A 22,649-nucleotide genomic window follows, 5' to 3' on the forward strand; every position below is an offset into this window, starting at 1 on the left:
AGATGTTGCAAAGAAGGAGCTGGGCCAAGAAGGTGAGGAGCAAGAGGGGGGGTCCCGCCAAGGGGGCATCGCCTGTAAGTTGAAGACACCAGGAGAGCCATGATCTGTTGGTAAATTTCTCAAAAGCCTAGATTACAGTGCTTCTTTGAATAGCTGGCCTTCCACTGAAGCCCTCAAGGCCATTCATATGTCCTGGGAGTTTCCTGTAATTCAATCAGAATAGAGCTGGAAGGGACTTTGGAGGTCTTCTAGACCTACCCCCTGCTCATATCATTTCAAACAAGTTGACTGTCCAGTCTCTTCCTAAAAGTCTCCAGTGATGAAGCACCCGCAACTTCTGGAGGCAACTTCTGTTCCACTGGTTAATTGTCCTCACTGTTAGGAAGTTCCTCCTTCATTCCAGGTTGCTTCTCTCCTTGATTACTTTCCATCGGTTGCTTCTGGTGCTTGGCCCCCCCCCTCTTTATGGCAGCCCCTCAAATACTGGAAGGCTGCTATCATGCCCCCCCCCCCGTCCTTCTCTCTGCCCAAATCCTCCAGCTGTTCTTCATGTGTTTTACTCTCCAAGCCTTCAATCATCCTAGTTGCTCTTCTTTGCACTTTTGCCAAAGTCTCAGCATCTTTTTTGTAATGTGGTGACCAAAACTGGACGCAGTGTTCCAAGTGTGGCCCAGTCCTTGAAATACAAAAGAAATCATTGTCCTCTGAGTTATAAAGATAGTCCTTCCTTTACAACCATCATTTAGCGACTGTTGAAAGTTTTGAGGGCGCCAATCAAAGTGACTTAAACCAGGTCTTGAATTTAAGGCCGTTCAGCCTCCCCATTGTCACAAGATGCAGGTTTGTGCATTTGACAACCAGCATGAATTTACCACAGAAGTGGCATTCTGGGGTCCTGTGATGGCCATTTATGACATGTAGTGTCTCTGCGTATAATATACATCAAGTATATTTTAGGAATATCCCTATGGAAGGTGTGAGTAAAAGACAGCTCAGTAACTAGGACTCTTTAGCCTTACACAGCCTTTTGTTGCTCTTGGTTAATCCCCATGCCTCAGTTTTATTTCTTGCATTAAATCCCTGCAAATTCAAAGGAACGTGTTTTGTCTTGCTTCTTTTTTTAATTTAATGGGTAGAAATTCCATTTAACCTGAGCTGGAATAAACACAATATGTTTATTAATATGCATAATCACATTTGTGATGTAAGTAAGAGTTGATGTAGCAATATTTGCAGGATAAATAAATAAACACTTGCCAACTGTGTCTATTCAATTCCTTGTACAGATATTAATCTTGGAGGATTATCACAAAATATGCACACGAGTACATCAATAACCAGAAAGCAACAGGTAATGACAGTCTGAACGAAACTGAGTCCATCTGCATGCTGATGTTTTCTGTACCATGGATAAATTAAAATACCAGTTTTATGCGGTCATATTGCTTATCAATTAAGTGTTTTTTTAATTTCTGAGAATAATAGTGACAGTTTTATAAAGATGAATGGGTGGCTTTAGCTACAGCGGGTATATAGAGCTGGAAGGTAGCACAAGTGGACAGAAGAATTTGCATCTGGAAATGTGGGTTTAGACCCCACTGTTTGTCCTGTGGAGTCAGGGAAGAAAATAAGATGCATGGACGGTGGCTGTTCTGAAGCATTTTATTACAAGCGTAATAGGAATGCTGTGGGTGATGGATTGTGTCTACAAAAGGGGCAGGTGGTATGAAGGCTACAGTGAAGTGGCAGTTTTCTAGGAAAAAGAGATCGCTTTCCAAAGAGAGACAAGAGGCAGCACAGCCTGGAGCTGGATCAGAGGAGGAGGAGGAGGAGGAGGAGGAGAAGAGTTTGCCCAGCCCCTCCCTGGAATCTCCTGGGGTCTCTGATAGGCTGAGAGTGCCAAGGGTTTAATCTGGCATGATTCTGTCTCTGTGGCGCGAGCCAATAAACAACTGAACTTTGGATGGATTTCTGTGTCGTTCTTGGGCTAGGCCTCACATTATGACAGGAAGACAGGTAAAACGAGGACCTGCCTGACCTCTCTTTGCCTATCAGGAACTCCATCAACCACGCTGCAATTTTGGGCACCAGGCCGGCCTGGGATCCAGGTCTATACAGTGCTTCTTCTCTCAGGGGTGGACTAAGAAAGGACACCCAGCAGCTCTTCACTAGCTTCATTGGTTGTTGTCATGAAACATCCTCCAGGCAAATCCATTGCAAATAAACAGATCAAAGCAGCTGATTAGCCTAACTCCCTATAAAAGGTGGCTGATCTTATGATCAAGGGTTTGAGGTTGCTCATATAATTGATTAGGATCTGAGATAAACACAGCAGGTTAGGCTGATATCCCGCCCAGAAAAGCAAAGGTCTAGGAAATAAGATCTGTATTAACCCATCAACTACTGATTGGCTGTCTATTCATCATTTATTAGAGTTGCTTGATAGTGAGATGGACGGCCTATCAATTTAGTAGATAATTTTTTTTTTTAACCACACCCTGAAAACACCTCCATTAAGCTCCATGGAACTCAACTAGTTTAGAAGTATCTGTGTTTTTTCTAACACTACGTGCAATATTCAATTAGTTCATCAGTTAAATGCTAAGGAAGCAATAATACTTCCCCATACTTTTCTTTATTAATGTACTTGTTGCTGGAACATACTGATTTTTTTATTAAGTAAACTCATAATAATTTATGTACATGGTAAACCATCGGGACTCATTTTGAGTGGAACAGTATAAAACAATGTGTAATAAATTAATAAATGCATAAATCTCTAAATAACAATAGCAACAGCAATAGCACTTAGACATATATGCCATTTTTCACAGTGCTTCACAGCCCTCTCTAAGCAGTTTACAGAGTCAGACTATTTGCCCCAACAATCTGGGTCCTCATTTTACCAACCTCGGAAGGATGGAAAGCCGAGTCAGCCTTGAGCAGGTGAGAATCGAGCTGCTGACAGTTGGCAGAGTCAGCCTGCAATGCTGTCTTCTAATCATTGCGCCACCACAGCATAATAGGTGCACAATAGTGTTTTTCATTATCTAAAATCAGCCACATCTTAAGCACTGGGACTGGTAGGAAGATTGCAATTTATTATTCAAATCTCTATAATTTCAACCAAGGAGAGGGACAGAAATTGCTACAATAAAAGGTGTGAACTGTTAAGTGTTTCAATTCCAGAGAAATCTGCAGGGTGGGTGTGTGTGTGTGTGTCAAAAAGAGTCAGTATGGTGGACATGACTGTCTGAAACTTTTTGTGCCTTTTTTCACTTGCATTTTGTGGATGATACATGTAAAAATAAAACTTCCAGAGCAGAGTTACTCAACTTTGGCAATCTTAAGATGCAGGGACTTCCTTCCAGCTGGGGGATTCTTGGATTTGTAATTCAGCTACACACACACACACACACACACACACACACACACACACACACACAACACACACACAGAGAGAAACCGAGACGGGGAGAGACCTTCAGCTTTTTGGCACCATCTTGTGGCCGCTGGATGCTGGTATCCTTTCAGTGGTGGCCTCTTGCGGAAAATATTGATCACCTGGGAAAGCACAGAAAAATGGGACAGCCATAGTTTAATTTCCTTTTAGCCATGGTTCTGGGCAGATATGCTTTAATGTTTGGCCCATCCACTATATATTTCAAGAATTGAATAATACCTGTTTGTCAGAATGGGTGTAAGACAGTATTCTTAACCCTGAAAAACCTGAAGATGTGTGGACTTCAATTCCCAGAATTTCCAAATGAGCCTACTGCCTGGGGCATTCTGGGAGTTGAAGTCTACCCATCTTCAAGCTGAGAAGCACCCATTAAAATGTGATGCCAAGACATTCTACGTTTCTCGTTTCTGCCTTGACTGATCCCCCAAAGCTAAGTAGGATCAGACCTGGTTAATATTTGAATGGGAAATGCCGGGAAGCCCCAGAAAATGTTTCTGAAGAGCGCAAATATAAAGCAACGTGCTGCTAACTGTTGTCAAGAAAGTTACCTGGATGTTTCCAGTCATTAGAAGTCAAGAAAGTTACCTGGATGTTTCCAGTCATTAGAAGCCAAACCTGACTTGAAAGAGGCCTGATTTTACTGTTCCAGTTTGCCAAATATGTGTCTGCATTTTCTACTGCTTTGTTCCGTCTTTTGCTTTGGAAAGTGTAATCAACAGGAAGCCCACGGAAGCCTCTCTTTTTCAGCTCACATGCAGATTCCGTCTTGGTGGGTCTACGAAATGATCAGAGCTCAAAAATGCAGGGAGAGAAAATGGCTCTGCATCTCCAGCCATTGCACCATTCTGATGTCCAATCCTCACAGAGTTTTTTCCCTTCTTTCTTTCTTTCAAGTGTTATTTTTCATCATGTACAGTGCAGCCTGGCTTAAAAGCCATTATAAATCTGAAAGATGCAGTGAACATTAACTGAGACAGCACTGTGTGACCTAGTGAGATCATGGAAGCTTTGTAAATCAACCTGGGTGAAGCTCAGCGGAGGACAGAAGGCAGAGGGTGAGGCTCCAACTAAGCCTAGCGAGACTTGGATGAAGCAGGGAGGTGACCTCGGCTTATTCTTTCCAAGATGTTGGCTACAAAAGGATAGATTTAGGATTGCAAGTGAATGAAAAGTTTGGTCCCTAAAAACTAGACTCAATACTCATGAAAGATCTAGATCTAAACATCAAACATCTTCCTTTAGCTGTTCCTGCTGATGATTCCTGCTTGGTATTTGCCATCATCTTTCAACTGTTTTCAAATAATGTCCAGGAAGGCACCTGATCCTGTTAGAACGAAAGCCTTTAAATAGTCTTTTAAATATAAGCTCTCTTGGCCATTTTCTCCTACTCGGAAGCAGTGCTAGGATTACAAATTGGAGAGGTATTATCTTAACACACATGCACACTATTGAACGATCAACCAGAACAGCAGCAGACACGGACAAGGTCTTTGTTCTTTTCTTCCAGAAGGTGTCTGCAAATGGCTTAGCTGTGCCTTAGCGATATGCATTTTTGCAAAACTCACTTCTGCGAATTTAGCAGCAGGCTGGCACGCAAGTGTTGAGTTGCAGAAGTTTATCCTTGCATTTTGTGTGTGTATGTGTGTGCTAATTTGGGGAGAAGACCAGATTTGCATGTGTTGATCTCAAGCTCCTAAACAGGAACACGTGACCAGATGAACAAGATTCACACAGATTTCCTTTAATCAGGGTTAAACCCCAAAAGTGAGATCCTGTCTTCAACAGGAGTTTCAAGGTGATGAAAATTAGCCGAGGTGGGAATTGTTTGGGCCAAGGGTTACTTACACTGAAAACAACAGAAGGAATGTGATGCAGCCGAAAGGTGTTGGTTTTAAAAACTGCCTGTGTTCCCGAATCCCTTGCCCAGGTGTGTTACAGATGGGCAGAAGAGGAAGCGTCCTCCTCCTTCAGCCAAGGCAGAAGTCTCACGAAGGGGAGAAAGTCTGTCTGTCTTGCTTGCAACTGTGTTGGCGCTTGGATGGCAAAAGACATCAGCTCCACCTGTCTCTCGCCTACCTGTAGGGAACGCGGAGAAACACCTCACGCCTGGCTGTTCCAGTTGAAACTGAAAGTATGTCTGCTTTGTTAAAACTAGTTGTCTGTGTGAGTTTTTGCTGATCGTAATCGGGAAGGAAGAATTTAGTCCAGCCCTCTACTACGACTTTTACCTGTGGGCCATGTGCATGTGCATGTGTGAACTACAAGGTAGGCTTAATACAGCAATGACATTTGTAGACAGTCCTTGACTTGTAACCACAATCGGGACCAGAATTTCTAATTTCCACTCAATTGTGAGTCGTGCCTGATTTTACAATCATTTCAACCACGATTAAGTGAATAATTGCAGGTAGGTGAAACATGCCGTCACTAAGTGAATCCAGCTTCCTCTATTAACTTTGCTTGTTGGAAGCTGGTTGGGAAGGTCACAAACGACGGTTCCCAGGATGTTGCCACCGTCACAGTGGCAGGCCAGTTGCCAAGCACACAAATTTGATCACATGACAGTGGGGATGCTCAAGGATCACAAGCGCAACCTTTTCCAGTGCTGTTATATCTTGGAAAACTCACTAAGTGAATGGCTGTAAATGGAGGACTCTTCGCATTTAGATTTCAGCGTAGCAGAATCCACATTCTTTGGGTGACTGAAGCCCAGGCTGGCAACCTCCCAGCGTTGGGAAATGCGGCATAAAGTTGAATCTGCTTTGTATGGCGTGGTGTGTAGTTCTGCAACTCTTGGTAGGCGGAGAACCTGCTGCTGCTGCTACTGAGAAAAGGCTGGTGGGGCTCCATTCAGAACACGTCCTCCCCCCAAAGACACACAAATAAAATGTAGATGCCTTTTTAATTAGACATGCAAATTTTTGTCTGTCATTTGCACCTCTGTAACTGTCTGGTTTGGCACAGCAACCAAACACGACAGACACAAACTCCAACGGATAGTTAGGACTGAGGGGAAAAAAAACAGCTGCAGCCAGCCTGCCTTCCACTGAGGACCTGTATCCTGCACGGGCCAGAAGGAGGGCTGAGACCTCACCTCCTGCACATCAACCGTTTCAAGGTCTTCCCTCCAGGCGACGCTGTAGGGCGTTGCACGCCAAAGCAACCAGAGACAAAGACAGATTCTCCCCCCACAACCATCACTCTGCTACACAACCAATTCCCACAACACCCTCTGTGCCCTATTAGGATGTCAGACAACCTGGTAGAGGGCTGTATTACCTATTACACTTCTCATCTTTTCATTTTTCCTGTTTCCTAAGCTTCTTTTGACTATAACTGTGTTATTTGTATCTCATGATTTATGTTGATTGCCTTCCTTTGGTATCCTATTATGATTTATGTTGTTTGTTTATTTAGTACAGTGGTTCTCAACCTTTTTTTTGTGGCGACCCCAGTCATAAGGATGCGCCCCCATGCGCGGTGCGCATGTGCGCATGCGTGGTGCCGCCAGCTGACAAAAAAATGGCGGATCACGTTGTTTGGCGACCCCCGTGAAATGGTCATTCGACCCACAGGTTGAGAACCACTGATTTAGTATCCTATGACTATCACTGATTTATGATGATTATATTTTATGATTACGATCAAGATTTATCCCTTGTTGCTTGTATGTACACTGAGGGCTTCTGCACCAGAGACACATTCCTTGTGTGTGCTCAGTCACACACATTGGCCAATGAAGAATATTCTGTTCTATTACAATATGAATTGGATCGAAATACTTGTGTTGGCTATTGGTGGGCAACAGTGACTAAGGCTAGATCAGTGGTTCTCAACCTTTCTAATGCCGCGACCCCATAATACAGTTCCCCATGTTGTGGTGACCCCCCACCACTTATATATCACCGGGTGCCAGGGCCGTGGCCAAAGAAAAGGGGAAAAAAATGGTGGACAGCCTTGTTTGGCGACCCCCGTGAAATGGTCGTTCGACCCCAAATGGGGTCCCGACCCACAGGTTGAGAACCACTAGGCTAGAGGGTCTTTCCCCCAGTCTACTGAAATATACAGATAGATTTATCCTTGGGAAGAAAGCTTTCACGGCCAATTCTCTCACCAAGACTCAGATGTGCCTTTCACTCTTAAGGTGCAGGGCACAAAGGCTGAGATTTCTAGTTCACTACTCTGAAAATCTTCCTCAGGGCTGCTGTTTTTTCACAAGAGCCTCCAGGGCTGTTTCTGTTTGCTGTCTGAATATTTCCAAGCAGGGCTGCCTGCATGTGGGTTGAAAAAGTCCAGAGGACAATCATAACCTCAAGCTTCATTCTTTGTGTGTTGCCAGTAAAATCATGCAGTCATGGCTACCATCTTGGCTTTTTAGAACACACACACACACACACACACACACACACACACACACACACACACACGTGCTCCTGCAGAAAGATGTTGTGGGCTGCATCTACTTGAACTCAATAAAAACAGAAATCTTTCTGTTTTGTGTCAAGTTTTTTTTCTACTATGCTAGACCTGAATGTAAGTCAATTAGCAGCCCTGAGAAAAAAGACAATCATGACAATTTAATTCCGTTCTAATGACACTTAAGACCAATACTTGAAAACACAAAACCTTTTATTCCAGTGTTGAGATAATTTAGAGTCTTTCTAGAAACATGCCTTGACTGGCAAACACAGTGGGATTTATTGATACAAAGGCTCTGACAAAGAGAATGATTTAATACTCACGTATACATTTGTCCTGAAATAGTGAAAACTTGAAGAAGGTGTCTGAACGGGATGAAAAGTTGTAATTCTCCTTTTCTGCTAGGAAATTCTCAGCTTCTTCCCAGTCCTTGTTTGTTTTGTTTTGCATAAAGCAGGAATGTGAACGTAGCATCAAACCGATGTAGGCTTGTACTGCTCAGTGTTCAGAGAGGCTGCAAAGCTGTTCCTCAAGGAAGGCAGTAGGTTGTATAGTTAACTCCTGATTGGGGCAAAATTACTACCCTGAAACCACACAACCTACTACCTCACCCTGCTGGAAAGCCGGGTGACGCTTCAGCTGACCTTCATCCTTCATGCTGGGTCTGGCTCCTCCTTGCATGGCAGATCAGGTCCTGAGAAATCGGAGGATATTTTGACTCACATGACTTGGTCATGTCCTTTTGGGCTTCCTTTGTAATCACGAGTTGCAATATATATATTATAGCTGAAAAAGAATAAATGTCCTGGATCAAGCAGGGGGGGGGGTTGCTGCTGGATATTGCTTGATGCAGGCAGATTAACTCCACGGAAAGGTTTCATGGAGATTACTTTAATTCAGGGGTCCTCAAGCTTGGCAACTTTAAGACTTGTGGACTTCAACTCCCAGAATTCCTCAGCCAGCTTTGCTGGCTGAGGAATTCTGGGAGTTGAAGTCCACAAGTCTTAAAGTTGCCAAGTTTGAAGACCCCTGCTTTAATTCATCAGGCATTCTTTAACATTAACTCAACAGTTACTGAAGATACATCTGACATTCATTGCATCATCTGTATCCATCACATAGGTAAAACGAGTTAGTTTCTTCCATGTTTTAGGAGCATAAAGTCCTCCTGGCTGGAATTCACAAAGACCCTGCTGGCAGCACAAAGCCAGGAAATCTGGTAATTAAACCGAAGTCCCTCCCAGTGGCCAGTCAGAACACAGATATGACCAGGTAACATAAACTACATCACCCAGAAGGCTATTCCTTAAGGGGACAGTTCTTAATTCCTAAGAGAGCTACATACTCTGACCAGCACAATAAAGAAAATTGTAGATGCAAAGGTGATGTTGAGTTGTATACCTAAAAGAGTGGGTTTGTTGTAAGAAACAGGCTCTTGGACTGTAACCTGGCTTGAATTTCTCATACTCAAAACACATCATGCACCAAAAATGACGAGGCTTCTGGAAAGGCGGGACGATGCTCCGGTGTTGCTATCACAGCCACTTCAGGAAAGACAGTAGATTGTATAGTTATCTGACAGGCAGGGTCTCACCCTAAAACTATACAACCTACTACCTCACCCCAAAGGACAGTCTAAATCGCAGGCAGCCGCTGCTCGTCCACTCGCAGTGTTGTTTCCTCGGCATCTGCAAGACAAAAACACAAACTCTCCAGAGTAGCAAAGAACTGCTGGCAGGGGCTGGTCCTCTCTGCCACCCCAGAACTGTCTGGACAGAGACTCTCTGCACTTCAGCCTTGGACTTTAATGAGTTCACTCTTAAGAGAACCTTGAAATTGAAGTATTATAATCAGCAGGTGAAGGGGATCTGAACAGTTCTTGGGCCAACAGAAGAGAGATTCCAATCTTGAAAAGCAGATACTAGCACAGGTATCGGATAGAAACCACAATGTGAGTTATTTGTAAAAATAATAAAGGTGGGATATAAATACATTCATAAATCTGTTTTTTTATGTTATCAGGCTTCTACAGGACACTTGTTGCACTTGTTTAGATTCCCAGGATAAATTTGCATTTGATGTATTTTTCTACTAAGAAATTACAACGGGCGCTGCAAAGCAGAGTTATTCCAACACTTATCTAGGGATACTTTCTGACCTCTGATCCGACCAGCATTTGCTCTAATGGCCCATCTTTTAAGAACGTGAGTCTGGCGAAGCGTCTCCTGTTCTGATGAATCTTGGCAATGTGGAGAAGGATCTTGTGGAGAAAGACAGGAGACTCTTGAGTTTACCTTCTTCCTAATAGGTGACATCTTGAAATCTGCAATCTCAACTGCAGAGAAAAAAATATGAAATGCAAAACAGTTTGAGACAAAGTTGACTTCCCGGTAAAGAACTTTCAGAAACTTTTGCATTTTTAATAGGTTACATAAATGAAAAGGTCTTGAGGGATTTCCAAAATGCCAAAAGGGATGGAGCGAATCTAATTTGGTGTGTGTGATAATATTCCATAAAATGGGCCCCACAGCAAGGAAGGCGTGTCTCCTGGCCCCCCCAAATGCTGGTGGTACCTCTGCAAAGTCTATCGGGGCAGGCTGAGGTAACGGGGAGAGGTAGTGCCTCAGATAGCCCATGTTATATTTACTCCGAAGGAAGGTGCCCTGAAATTCATGGCAAATTCAGAGCTGACGATCACTCTCCAGGCTCCATATGGCACAGATTAGGAATATTTGGTGTAACAGACCAATCCCAGATGTATAGCTGATACACACGTCTGTCACAATTATCAGAAACAGGCGGAACCATTTATGTGGCATTACACAAGGCAGAACTATGTATTATCAAAAACATCACTCTGATGCTGAAAATGTACAGCTTGGTGTTAATTTCTCTCTTCCCACTCACTAACAATTTAATTTAATTGTAAAGCAGGCAACTTTTGGCAGATGGGCTCCACAATGATTGAAATTGTTTATTTAGCTGCCAAGAACCTAAATGGCAGGTGATGACCCAAATCTATCTCCATCTTTTTTCTTCTTTTTTCCTTTTTTTGTTTTGGATGTTTTTTTTGAAGGGAAATTTAGAGATATATCAAGCTTATCACAGTTTGAATGCATCTATTTTCTGTGGCATTCCAACAAAAACTGGTGGAAAATATATACTATTGCTGCTCATGATTTTGGGCAACTTGATTTACTGCCTCAAACAGGTCCACCGCTATCTCAGAGTAGTAAGTCTGAAACACCAAATGTGGGAAGGCAAAGATGAGATTTCCTGTATTTTAGCTATTGCTTTCATTACACGCCTTCACGCACAACTTCATATTATTTCATCTATTGATCTCAATCTATTTTAGCTTCTTTTTAAGCTCAGTTTCTGAGCCAGGAATTGCCCTCAACAGGACTTTAAAAAAAAATTCCTTCTATGTGTGCAGGCACAACATGCATTTAAAAAGGGACAGGCTTTGATCTTACAGATGTGGCTGCCATCTTGAATTTTTCAACGCCCTCCTTGAGGACAGCCTGTTCTGAAGGATTTAAATAATAATTGTAATTATATTGAGTCATTAGAGTTGTGCATTTTATTCTGGAAGGACACCACTGAGGCAAATGTGCACTGAAGTTGTAGAAGAGTCACACTGCTGTTGAGAAAAACAAATCTTAATCTCAGATTCCCTGCTTACAAAAACTAGGATTTAATTGCTTCTCAAGTAAGTCCAACCTTCATCATATATATTAACTGCAACTTTGTGTTTAATCCTGTTCGTCCTGTGGTTGTCAACAATAAAAAGGGTTGGCTATAAGGCACCTGGCATGAAACATTTTGCTCAAGGGTAAAAATCTCACCAGTTTTGAAACTCCTTAAATTTATTTGAACTAGTTAAGATCTGCCTTAATAAATCTGACAACATCCACTGAGTCAAAGACCTATTTCCCAGTCAGACGCTCCTCTCTCCAACCACCCCGTTCCCAGCCCTTTCACGCAACCTAGAGGAGCGGACTTCACCTTCATAAATACACATGCAGCATGTCCTATTACTTCTACTTATTTCTTCTGAGTTATATGAAAACGTAAAAAAAGCTAACAATTGCAATCATTTTGTCTTCACATCCTTGCATGTACCAAATTTGAAACCGGAATGTTGTTTGTGGTTATTACAATGGTTGGTCATGCGGTCAGCCAGATGTTTTATAACTTGATCTGGCGTTTTGTTGCAGCATTTGGGTATGGCTAATCTAGAGAAAAGGAGTGGGGGGGGGTGACATAATAACAGTATTCCAGTATTTGAGGGGCTGCCCCAAAGAAGAGGAGGGGGTCAACTTATTTTCCAAAGCACCTGAAGCAGGACAAGAAACAACGGTTGGAAACTAACCAAGGAGAGAAGCGACCTAGAATTAAGGAGAAGCTACCCAACAATGAGGACAATTAACAGAAGTTGCCTTCATAAACTGTGGGCGCTCCATCACTGGAGATTTTTAAGAAGAGACTGGACAGCCACTTGTGTGGAATGGTATAGGTATAGAGTTGGACTAGAAGACCTCCAAGGTCCCTTCCAACTATATTCTGAATTGAAAAAAAATGAAATTTTTATCCACCTAATTGCCCTCTCTTAGCATACATGAAGTTTCCCAAATTTGAAAGAGTCAGATTCTACAAAACCAGACATCAGTAACTAGGTCAATAGCAGAGTTTGGCATAATAGAGAGAACAGACTTCGCCAATCCGAGAGTAGAAATCTCTCCCTCAACAACCATTCATGAACAGTGCGAGAGCAACCTGGCCACAGGTGAAAAGTTCCTAGCCACGTTGAGGATGGACTGAGCGCTCACTGCCCAGAGTCCTTGCTGAGACTGGCAGCCATACAAATGGATTGAACGAACGAACAAATAAATGAATGGCCTTCAGACACGTTGAGCCCTCACTCCCCGGATTCCCAGTCAGCACGAAGGGGCGAGCACCCACTTCCCCAGAGGGCCCCAAGTAGAGAAAACCTAGCCTGGGTGCTGCCAAATGCTTGGAACCGACAAAGCACGGAAGAAAAATAAGAACATTTTTCAGAATAGCGACGCGTGACTTCCAGGATATTGTGCTGCTTGATGTATTTACTGCAACGTGGGTGTTTCTGTGCATTTAATTCCTGGAACAAAGCTTTTGGGTAGCCCAACCTTCATTAAAGGAGCACAAGGAAGTCTTCAAGATGTCAAGAAAGCAGCAGAATGCTTGCTGCTCCCAGGGCCCTTCCACAGCATGCTGTTCTCCAAGTCAATTATTCATAAAGCTTTTGCTGCAAGAACTCTAATCTGACACCACTGAAAGCAACGAGAAAGCTGTTAGCACAACTGGCAAAAGAAAGACACCTTTTGACATTTCTTTCCTTAGCTGATCCCACGCAATAGCCTAAAAGTCAGGCTGGGCTTGGATCCAGATGATTTCCTGAATGCGTTCGTGTACTTTTCTTGGAAACTGACTGCCATCATCTAGGATATTTTGCTTGGGAAGGGGCTCCACAGCTCAGGGATTCCTGGTGGTGGTCTCTCCTAACAGTGCTGGCCAGATACAGCCCTGGTAACCTCTGAGTCGAGACAATGCTGGCCAGGGGTTGGCATCTGCTCAGGTGTCCAAATTTCCTATTTGCTTTTAAAATATATTTACCCTGATCCAGGTAGTGCTGTGAGTCTCGAATCCTCCCCACTTGGTTGTGACAAGTCTCCTCCCGCCGGATCAGGTGTGCGGAGCCAGGCTGGCTCAGGGATTCTGGGGGGTGACGTACGCAAGTCCCAGGAGGGCCACGGTCCCCCAGCCCTGCAGCAGAGGAAGAGGAAAGGCGGGTGAGGGTGTCTCACCACCCTCCGGTCTGGAATGCCGATGATTTGCTGGCTAGGATTCTGCTTCTACGGCTAGGATGCTCTGTCACGGCCAGAGGTCGGCTCCCGGCAATTCAGCCAGCCCTGGTGTGGCTATTAAGAAGCCAGAGCCAGCCTCCTGCAGAGCAGCTGGAGCAAGGGGCTGCTTCTCTCCCCCCCATCCCAAAACAGCTGGAGCACCACTTGGACACCATCATCGGCATTGACACATTCGCCATCAGTCAATTGCAAAAGGCGGCCTTACTAGGAATGGCTTCCATCCTGCGACGAGATCTGTAATACCATCAAACATCCACATCTGCCTATCCCAGGTCCTGGGTAAGGACTCGATAGGTAGACAAAATGCCAAATCCAGTCTGAGCATCTGGCTGACTGTGTGAATATGATTATTATTAATAATAATAACTTATTTTGTTTACTCCTAGCACTTATTTATCTTAGCAACCAATAAAGTGGATGTTTAATCCAATACCCGTAAGAGACAAATAACTCAGGGAAATTTACTTTTTTAAAGAATAGTAAGCAAACACAGGCAAAGTAAGACTCAGATATGGGATTTCCTGACAGTGATTAAGCAATTCCACAACTTTTGCAGACCCCTGTGAAGAAAGTTTTCCAATCAAGAAACACTTTCTCTAATAAAATCAAGACGTGAGTTGAAACAATACCCAGAAAGACCACTAGGTGGCACACACCAGTTTCGCAAATGATGGACGATTAGTGCTTGGTCAGCAAAAAAAGCCCTTGAGATGTCAAATTTTTTAAACTTACTCTTTCTCTCTCACACCCACAACACCAGGACACATAAAAGGGCAGTGCATATAATGCCCCATCAAAACAAAACAAAAAAACCCCTCTCTGCCTATAACTGTATGACTGAATATATAACATTATGAATATGTGCTGCTAATAAATAAATGTATTTATTTATACCTCAGCTTCACTTTTATAAATAAAATGAGAAATGCCTTCTGGTAGGAATTGTGACAAGGCCCCTTTTGTTATGACCTCAGTAATCCCCACCATTTGTACGATAGTGTCATTTACGTGTGACATTACTTGTTCCCTCTGGATACGAGGGCTTCTTGCAAACGTTCTGTCATCAAATTAGCTCCTTCTGCTCAGTAATCCTCCAGTAAACAATCATTTAACCAGTTTTCCAATCAAAGGTGACTCCTGGTGACCTCATCACTATACCCAACTTTGGGTGCCAGGATCGAGTCACGTGACAAAGAAGAATGTTGGGAGGGATCTTCTCCCCTACATGTCCACCTAGTACAGGGGCCTTCAAACTTGGCCCTTGCGTGCCTGGCAGAGGAATTCTGGGAGCTGAAGTCCACAAGTCATAAAAGGGCCAGGTTTGAAGACCCCTGACCTAGTAGGATGAATGCTGACAAGAACCAAATTTAACTTGTGTTTTGTGATGGGGAAGGTGAAGGAGGATACACTGCAGATACAGCTCCTTCAAGCACAGATCTCACCATGAATGGAGAGCAACTCATCTAGAGGGATGGAATAGATTAGTGTTTCTTAACCTTGGCCACTAAAAGTCCATACTTCTTAAGACTGTCAAGGTTGAGAAACATTGGATTCTACAATTTTTCAAATTCTGAGGTGCTTTTAAACATAGGAATGGGAGAGATGGATTCCTGAAAGGCCTCATCTCTCTTGAAATCCACGCTTCTTCCAGAAACGTTTTGGCCTTGCTGGATGACCTTCAAAAGACTACAGGGCTGAGTTGCTTGCTGCAACCTCTGTGCAGAGCGGCTGATAGTGAAGGAGTGGGCGGGTGTCTAATTCAGGGCTTCTCCCTATCTTTGCACCAGTGTCTCCTCCATCTCTTAGATGCTGCCGTCTCCTCAAAGCACAAGCAGTGCAATAATCATCACAAACACATTTGTTCTCTTTTTACTTGCAGATAATGCATGAAAACGTGTCTGGATGCCACACCAACAGAATATTTCCAACTCTCTATTTGCTGAAGCCAACCACAATGATCAAGGGTGCATTTTATTTGCCTCTGGAGGAGAAAAAATGATGTTTAAGGGGAAAAAGGGGGGGGGAGGGAGGAAGCACCAATGTACTCCACAATACCCTCCTGCTCTGTGAAAAACCTTCGTCCAAAATGCTTTACAAGGCCTGTTTTGTTTCCCTGTAGACACCAGGGAGCATCTGCCGTGCCAGGAATGTTCCTTTTAGGGGAAAAGGCTTTCTGCGGTTGCAGAGGGAATCGATGCCTTTTGTAAAATGACAATAGAGCTTGCCAAAAAAAAGAAGAAGTGACAACTCTTATACACAATATCACTGCCAATGAGGAGCTTGTGCAGCTCTGCCACAGCCTGTACAGGAAGCCAATTTTTGAAAAGAATAGTTGGACAGAAGCAGCATTGTCTGCAGTGAGGACCCAAAGTAAGCGGGGGGCTGCGACCGTGTGGACGAAGCCCTGCCCTTTTTCTTACATGGGTTAATGCATAAAAAAAGGGTGTCTCGACAATCACACTGCTGTGCCTCCTTCCTCCCCCCCCCCCAGCTGTTTTGACGTAGTCTTTTCGCCTTCCAGGACTCTTGACTGGTAGATGCTCCAACCGGCTTTCCCCCTGGTATTTGTCGTGCCATAACCAAGACTTACTCTGAATTTTAAGAGGAGCAGTGCAGCACAAAAGAACTTCCAAAGCTAATTAGTTCTTAACATGGTGAGCAAGAAGGGAGCTGTCCAAATGCTAAGGGACTATTGATGTTGTTGTTGTTGGTTGCACAGTCCGCCAGATGTTTAGAGTAGATATGACATTTTATCAACCTATCGAAGCTTTCCCAAGAACCCGGGATGGGCAGAGGGCGCTGGCTGGTGTCAGGGGCGCCATCGCAGGAAGCGAGATGCTCTACGGAAAACGGCAATGGACTGACGGGGACTCTGTCAATGCCGATGGAGTTCAAGGGGCGCACCGAGTGTTTTGGGATGGCACCCAAGCTGCCCATTGCTGTTGGGACAACCTCTGATTTCTTTTGCCACACTCATTCTAATTCTATTTGCAGGTCTTTGTATTTTATGATTTTCCCCAGTTCTTTCTCTTTGAGTTGCCGTCTCCAGGCACTGTCCTGTCCACTATTTGTCTTTCTTATCAACCACTGTTAAATCCAGGGTGTTATGTGGCAGGTGGCTTTCTGTTTGAATCCTGAAGTCTCAGAGCACTTTAATGTCTTCATTTTCTATTACTTTGTCTGTTTTGTGGCCCCATCGCTTCTTGTCTGCAGGCAAAGGGTGTTTCTGACAGATATTCCAGTGCACTATTGTTGCTACTTTGCATTGTCATTGCACAGTCAGTCTGTGCAATCTTCTTCACTGTGGTTCACTGTTTCTTTATAATTACGTTCGGACTAGACAGTCTTTCAAAGACAGTACATCTTCATGATAGCAGACTGTCCTGATCGACAGATATCATTTTAGATGGAGTTATGAAACAGGTAAGATCTCTTTCAAGTGAAGCCCAACAAGGCTGGGTCCTTAACACAAGACATTCCTGGGAATATGGAAAAGTTATGGGAACCAATTCATTTGACATTTCAGTTATGCAGTAACACAGGTGCATAATATGCATGTATGTAAAGCCAACATTTTGCAATCAGAGTAGAGTAAAAGACAGCAATACAGGCTGCAGTAAGTCCGATTCTGAATGATTCACATTATCAGAGATAGAAAACAATGATGTAATATTACCCTGGTGTGGAAGTTTGCTCTTCACTTTTTAATGAAAAATCGGGGCCTTGGTTCCTGCGTCTTTAACCGCCTTAGAGAACAGGTTCTAGAAGCGATGACCCTTAAGAGCCTCAGATACATACAAGTCTTCAAAGCCTTTTTAACGTAATACAGAAGCTGAGCACAAGAGCTTTTACTTCAGACAGGTGACGTCTCTTTCAACAGAATTTGGGGCTCCATTTTCAAAACTACTCAAAATGTCCCCCCCCCATATCCAAAAAACAAGTTTAATTCTAAGAATCTTTTTGTTATACGGTTTCACCAACATGGGTGGGGCTTCCACCACTTGGCTGTGAGTGCTCTTTTTTTGACCCCCCCCCCCACAAGGACCCCTCTGTCTTTTACTATCTTAAAAGGATTTGGAATTTGATGGAAATTTCTAAATGTTTTGAATATACAATTCTGTATATTCACCCAACTAAATAACATCCCTTTTTGCTAAAATTTCTATAGAGTTTGATATGTAAAGCACAGTCCCTAATTAATTTTTAAACCCAAGCTCTCCATCTACCAACTTCTCATTAATGCCATCCATCCAAAAGATATCAAAAGATAATATTTAGGATTAATGGAAATCACTATCACTCTCTGAAGCTTGTAGGATAAATAAACCTACAGGCTGATGGTGCAAGAAAGGAGATCATGGAAAACCCTTTTTTGTAATTACCTGACACCATTCTGCAGTCCCCCCCCCCAATTCCTGCTGTGGGGAGCTGATAGATTTACTTTTTGTTCATTTGTCTGATATGAGCCTAAAATGACATTTGAGAATGAATGAGGATTGTCCTATAGAGTTTTAAATGAACATTTAATTGTCTGATGCAACAGGAAGATAATTTTTTTTCTATCCCACTAAGAATATTATACAATCTCTATTTCCACTATTTCCACTGAAAGAGCCTTACAAGCAAAGCTGAGCTGTGAAAAGCCTCATTTTCAACTTTATTCCCCAAATATTACAGGAACTATTAAATTTGAATTCTCTCCTCTGATGAAATACAGTATATATTTTGAAGGAAGTCAAAATCATTTTTATTTTCTTTAAATTTTACACTATTTATATAGTTGGGCTTCCCAGCCTTGGAGGATGTTCCCCCCCCCCAATCAAAATGGTATTCGATTTTCAAGCATTTTCAAGGTTAAGCCTAACTTCCTGTTAACTTGAGGCTCTTTTATGTAAATCGTGTAGACATATATTCACAAACAGCTTCATTGTGTCTTTATTTGATGGCGACAGGTTTCAGTACTATCAAAAAAAATGGGGGGGGGGGTGGATCAGGTTGATGATAAAATGAAATTACTCATGTCCTGGAGAGAAATAGTTCTTTTTGTTGGCTAACTTAGGTCTATCAAAGCTACCAGGTAAAAATCGAAAGAGGTGAGAGGCCTCTAACCGGTATCTGAAACAGTGGGAAGGGCACAAGGGAGACCACCAAACAAGCTACGTTCCTGGATTAGCCACATACATACTGTTTCGGTCTACGCAATTTCCCACGGGGCTGCCCAATAAAGGGGCGTCTAAGAAAAAGCATGCTTCATCTCTGCTATTTCTCTTTGCAGGATAACCTCTGGATTAGTCAATGAAGCTTTCAAATCACATGAAAACCACTGCTTGGAATATCTGCTGGCTGCCACTTTGTGAATTCCTATCAGTGTGACACACACACACGCACACACACACACACAGGGAGTTCCCCACTGCATGATGGGCAATTGCTGAGGAAAGGGAACGCAGGCAGACATGCAAAGTGTTTAAAATAGGAAACCAGCTTTACAGTCGGAGCAGGTGTGTGCGCGTACGTGTGCGTGTGACAGGTGTGGGTGAACCAGGAACGCATCTGAAGCAGCCTTTTGTTACCGCACAGAAGCCAACTGCCGAGACCCCTTTCTCTCCCTCCCCCCCCGCCCCCCACCCCGGGAACTCGGGTGGGCTTTTTTCTGAAAGTCAGACAGGATAACCTCCGGGTGACCTCCAGTTGGGCACCCAGCCATGAAGAATGACACTCGAGGAGGGTCCCCCTCTGCAGCCTTGATTAGATTTCTCCCCATAATGCCTCCTCTGTTTTCGCTCAGTAAACCTTCCTGACGACAGAGTGGGGAATAAAGGCGGATCCCTTAAATAAAAGCCCATCTCCATGTGAAAGTGGCCCATAAAAATTAATCAGATTCGAGGTAGTTTCCTATTCACAACCCGAAGCAGCAGCAGCAGCAGAGAAAGCGGGCAACCCGTTCTGGCAGGGAGGGGCAGAGCCTGGCACAAAAAGGCCCGGCCGGCACACCAACCGGCCTCCGGGAGCAGTTCTGAGACGAGATTATTTGGGGGGGGAGGAGGAGGAGGGGCGCACGGGAAGAGATTGTATAGTCGTTGGAGACGTTTGCAGCGCTTTGCTTTAAATCCTCCTTGGTTCAACCCTCTGAATTGTTATTTCATGCATGTAAAAACCGGGCAGGGTTTCAAGTGAGCAGCTGCAGGCCCAACTCTTTTGATCCCCTCTCTGGATCTCCCGGGTCCCGACTGTCCCTGGCTGGGAAACAGGATTGGGAGGGAGGAGGAGGAGGCGGACTGGGAAGGAAGCCGCGGATGGCCCGCAGGAGGACGAGGGGAGGGAAGTCTCTTCTCACTTCAACCTTCTGTTCGCCAGCAACCTGCCTAAAGTGGTCAGGATGGCCCTGATCCAACTGGGTCTTGCTTTAAGCCTCTGATAAAGGAGACCTGGATGCAGGCCCAAATTCCCTCGCTTCCTTCTGGTCTCCGCTGAGGTGATCCCTCCTCCTCGCCACATAAAATGGGCTAATCTGTGAAAATCTACCTTTGAGGTAGAAGAATGGGTTCTCCCAATGACACCATTCGCTTAATAAACATTGCAAAAAAAAAAAAGGTTGTAAAATTAAATCAGTCGCATGTTGATGTGCTTTATGACCATCACGACTTTCGACAGTAACGGTCCAGCTCCAATACGTTTGTAGGGCGGGAACTACCTGGGCCTTTTCTCAGTACTCTGTTCCTTCCGTGCAGAGCGAACTCTTCCTTCCTTTATTACTGTCTAATTTAAAATCCAACAGCTATTAAGACCGTATGTAGCCATGGGACCTCAAAATATATAAACAAGGAAGCCATTAAAACCCCAAATCTAATCCTACCTTCTGAAGCTGCATCTTTGCCAGATTTCTAATGTTAACAAACACACAGAAGCCAAAGGAGGCCGAGAGTCAACGTTGCAGGCAGAGGAAAAACTGGCCAAACACATGTTGTGGGTTAAACTTTGTATATATGTCAATTCTCAGCATTAAACATTCAGCTATTCTGCATTATTTCCTCAGGGGGGGGGGAGGGACCGACCCAGAACGCTGTTGAAAAAGCATTTGCCTGTGGTTGGAAGATACTTTTCTTTCTATACGCAAGTTGATAAAAAAGATTTTCAGAACAACTCTATGGCTCTGAAGGTAAAACTTTTACAAAAATCCCTTAAAAATGAGGAAAGAGTCACTGTCAGAAACGTATGAATTGTACCAATGGTTTTAAAACAGATGGCGGAAGACCAGGCGGGTGGGGCACCCGCCACGGGAGATGGGGCAGGCACTAGGCTGAAATGGGGCCCCTCGTGGATTTGTCCCCAGTAAGGGTGCCCCACAAAATTCCAGCTGCAAAATGCTTATTTGATCTCTTTGAGCACACAAAATATCCCTGCATATTTTTAAATATACCCCACCCCCCCTGCCTGGAATGCTAATACAACAGGTGGAAACATGGTGCTGTTCTGTGGCAACCTTCTCTTTGCCTGACTTGTATCTCCACACAGAGGCCCTAAAGCCCCCAGGCCACCCCTAAAGCCCTCTGTGCGAATGCTGGGTTGATTCCCATTCTGCTCTCCATCTGTCAGGAAAAACCCAGATCCAGAAATACCATCGGGAGCAGAGTGAGGTTACAAAGCATAAGTCAAGTGGGAGCATTAAATCAAGGCCAAGAGTCTTTTGAGAAAAGATGGCTTGAGTCACAAACACACACACGCTTTCTCTCTTCCTGCAGGGTAGTTTACAAACTCCTATTTCCTTCTCAGGGTCACTAAGAGCAGATTCCAACATTTGCAGGAGTGAAGCTGGTTGCACTTTTGCTTGATGAGAACGCTCCCTGCTTAAATTAGCCAAGGTCCCCAAAGGGTTAAGTAACAGCCTGGCTTTCGCCTCATCTCTTCGGCTTCTGCTCCAGGAGCTCCCAGCTGGGTCAGGAGTACATCATTAAACTTTTATTCCCCCCCCATCTATGATCTCTGAACCCCGAGGTCCGAGTACCAACGGCCCAGCACAATCGTGCATCAGCATTGCCCAGAACTTGTTGTAAAATCCCACGCAGCACTGGCTCTGCCTTGGCAAGGCGCTTGTCCCATAGAAAGGAAGGGGTTGTCCGGAACATTCCTAGCGCCAGTAGCCACCACCGTTCTCCAGCCGCTGTTCACCTCCAGGAGGACTAGGAGAAGCTCCTGGAGAAGAAGCTGGCCCCGTCAGCGGAGACCCCTCAGGAATGAGGCAAAGCACGTGGGCTCACTGCAACACGGCTTCGTGGAACAGCTTTGAAGGGGCACCATTTCTTTATTTATTTGTATTTATTCATTCATTCATTTATATTTATTCATTCGTATTTATACTTATTTACCTTGTATCCCACTTTATTATTTTTACAAATAACTCAAGATGGTGAACCTAATCAACACACCTTTCTCCTCCTACTTTCCCACAACAACAACACGACTTTCTCCTCCTATTTTCTCACAACAACAACAACACATCTTTCTCCTCCTATTTTCCCACAACAACAAGGTGGGCTGGGCTGAGAGACAGTGACTGGCCCAAAGTCACCCAATTGGCTTTCATGGCTAAGGTGGGACTTGAACTCGTGGTTTTCTGCTTCCTAGCTGGTGCCTTAACCACTACATCAAATTGGCTTTCAACCCTTTGTCTAGGAGATTAGTGTGTGTAAGTTCAAAATACTAAATTTAGATGCCCCGAGGACAGTTGCTGAAGTCCCCAGGTATTGCCTAAGAGAGTTGTTCAAATATAGCATTTATCTCAGTGCCTGAGCTGGCAGTCCTTCCTTCCTTCCTTCCTTCCTTCCTTCCTTCCTTCCTTCCTTCCTTCCTTCCTTCCTTCC

At 44.0% G+C, this 22,649-nt stretch overlaps 1 long non-coding RNA gene across 1 annotated transcript; it reads right to left on the reverse strand.

Annotated features, from left to right (window-relative positions):
• Positions 1–8,074: 8,074 nt before the first annotated feature.
• On the reverse strand, positions 8,075–12,101 carry LOC120313081. Its single transcript, XR_005558033.1, has 2 exons — positions 9,284–12,101; positions 8,075–8,668 (listed from the first exon to the last, which is right to left on the reverse strand). It is a non-coding gene; the product is annotated as an uncharacterized LOC120313081 (long non-coding RNA).
• Between the last annotated feature and the right edge of the window lie 10,548 nt (positions 12,102–22,649).

Source organism: Crotalus tigris, unplaced genomic scaffold (genome assembly GCF_016545835.1).
Source record: "Crotalus tigris isolate CLP2741 ecotype Arizona unplaced genomic scaffold, ASM1654583v1 scf7180000018563.1161478300:1536566, whole genome shotgun sequence".
In the NCBI taxonomy this organism is placed as follows: Eukaryota; Metazoa; Chordata; class Lepidosauria; order Squamata; family Viperidae; genus Crotalus; species Crotalus tigris.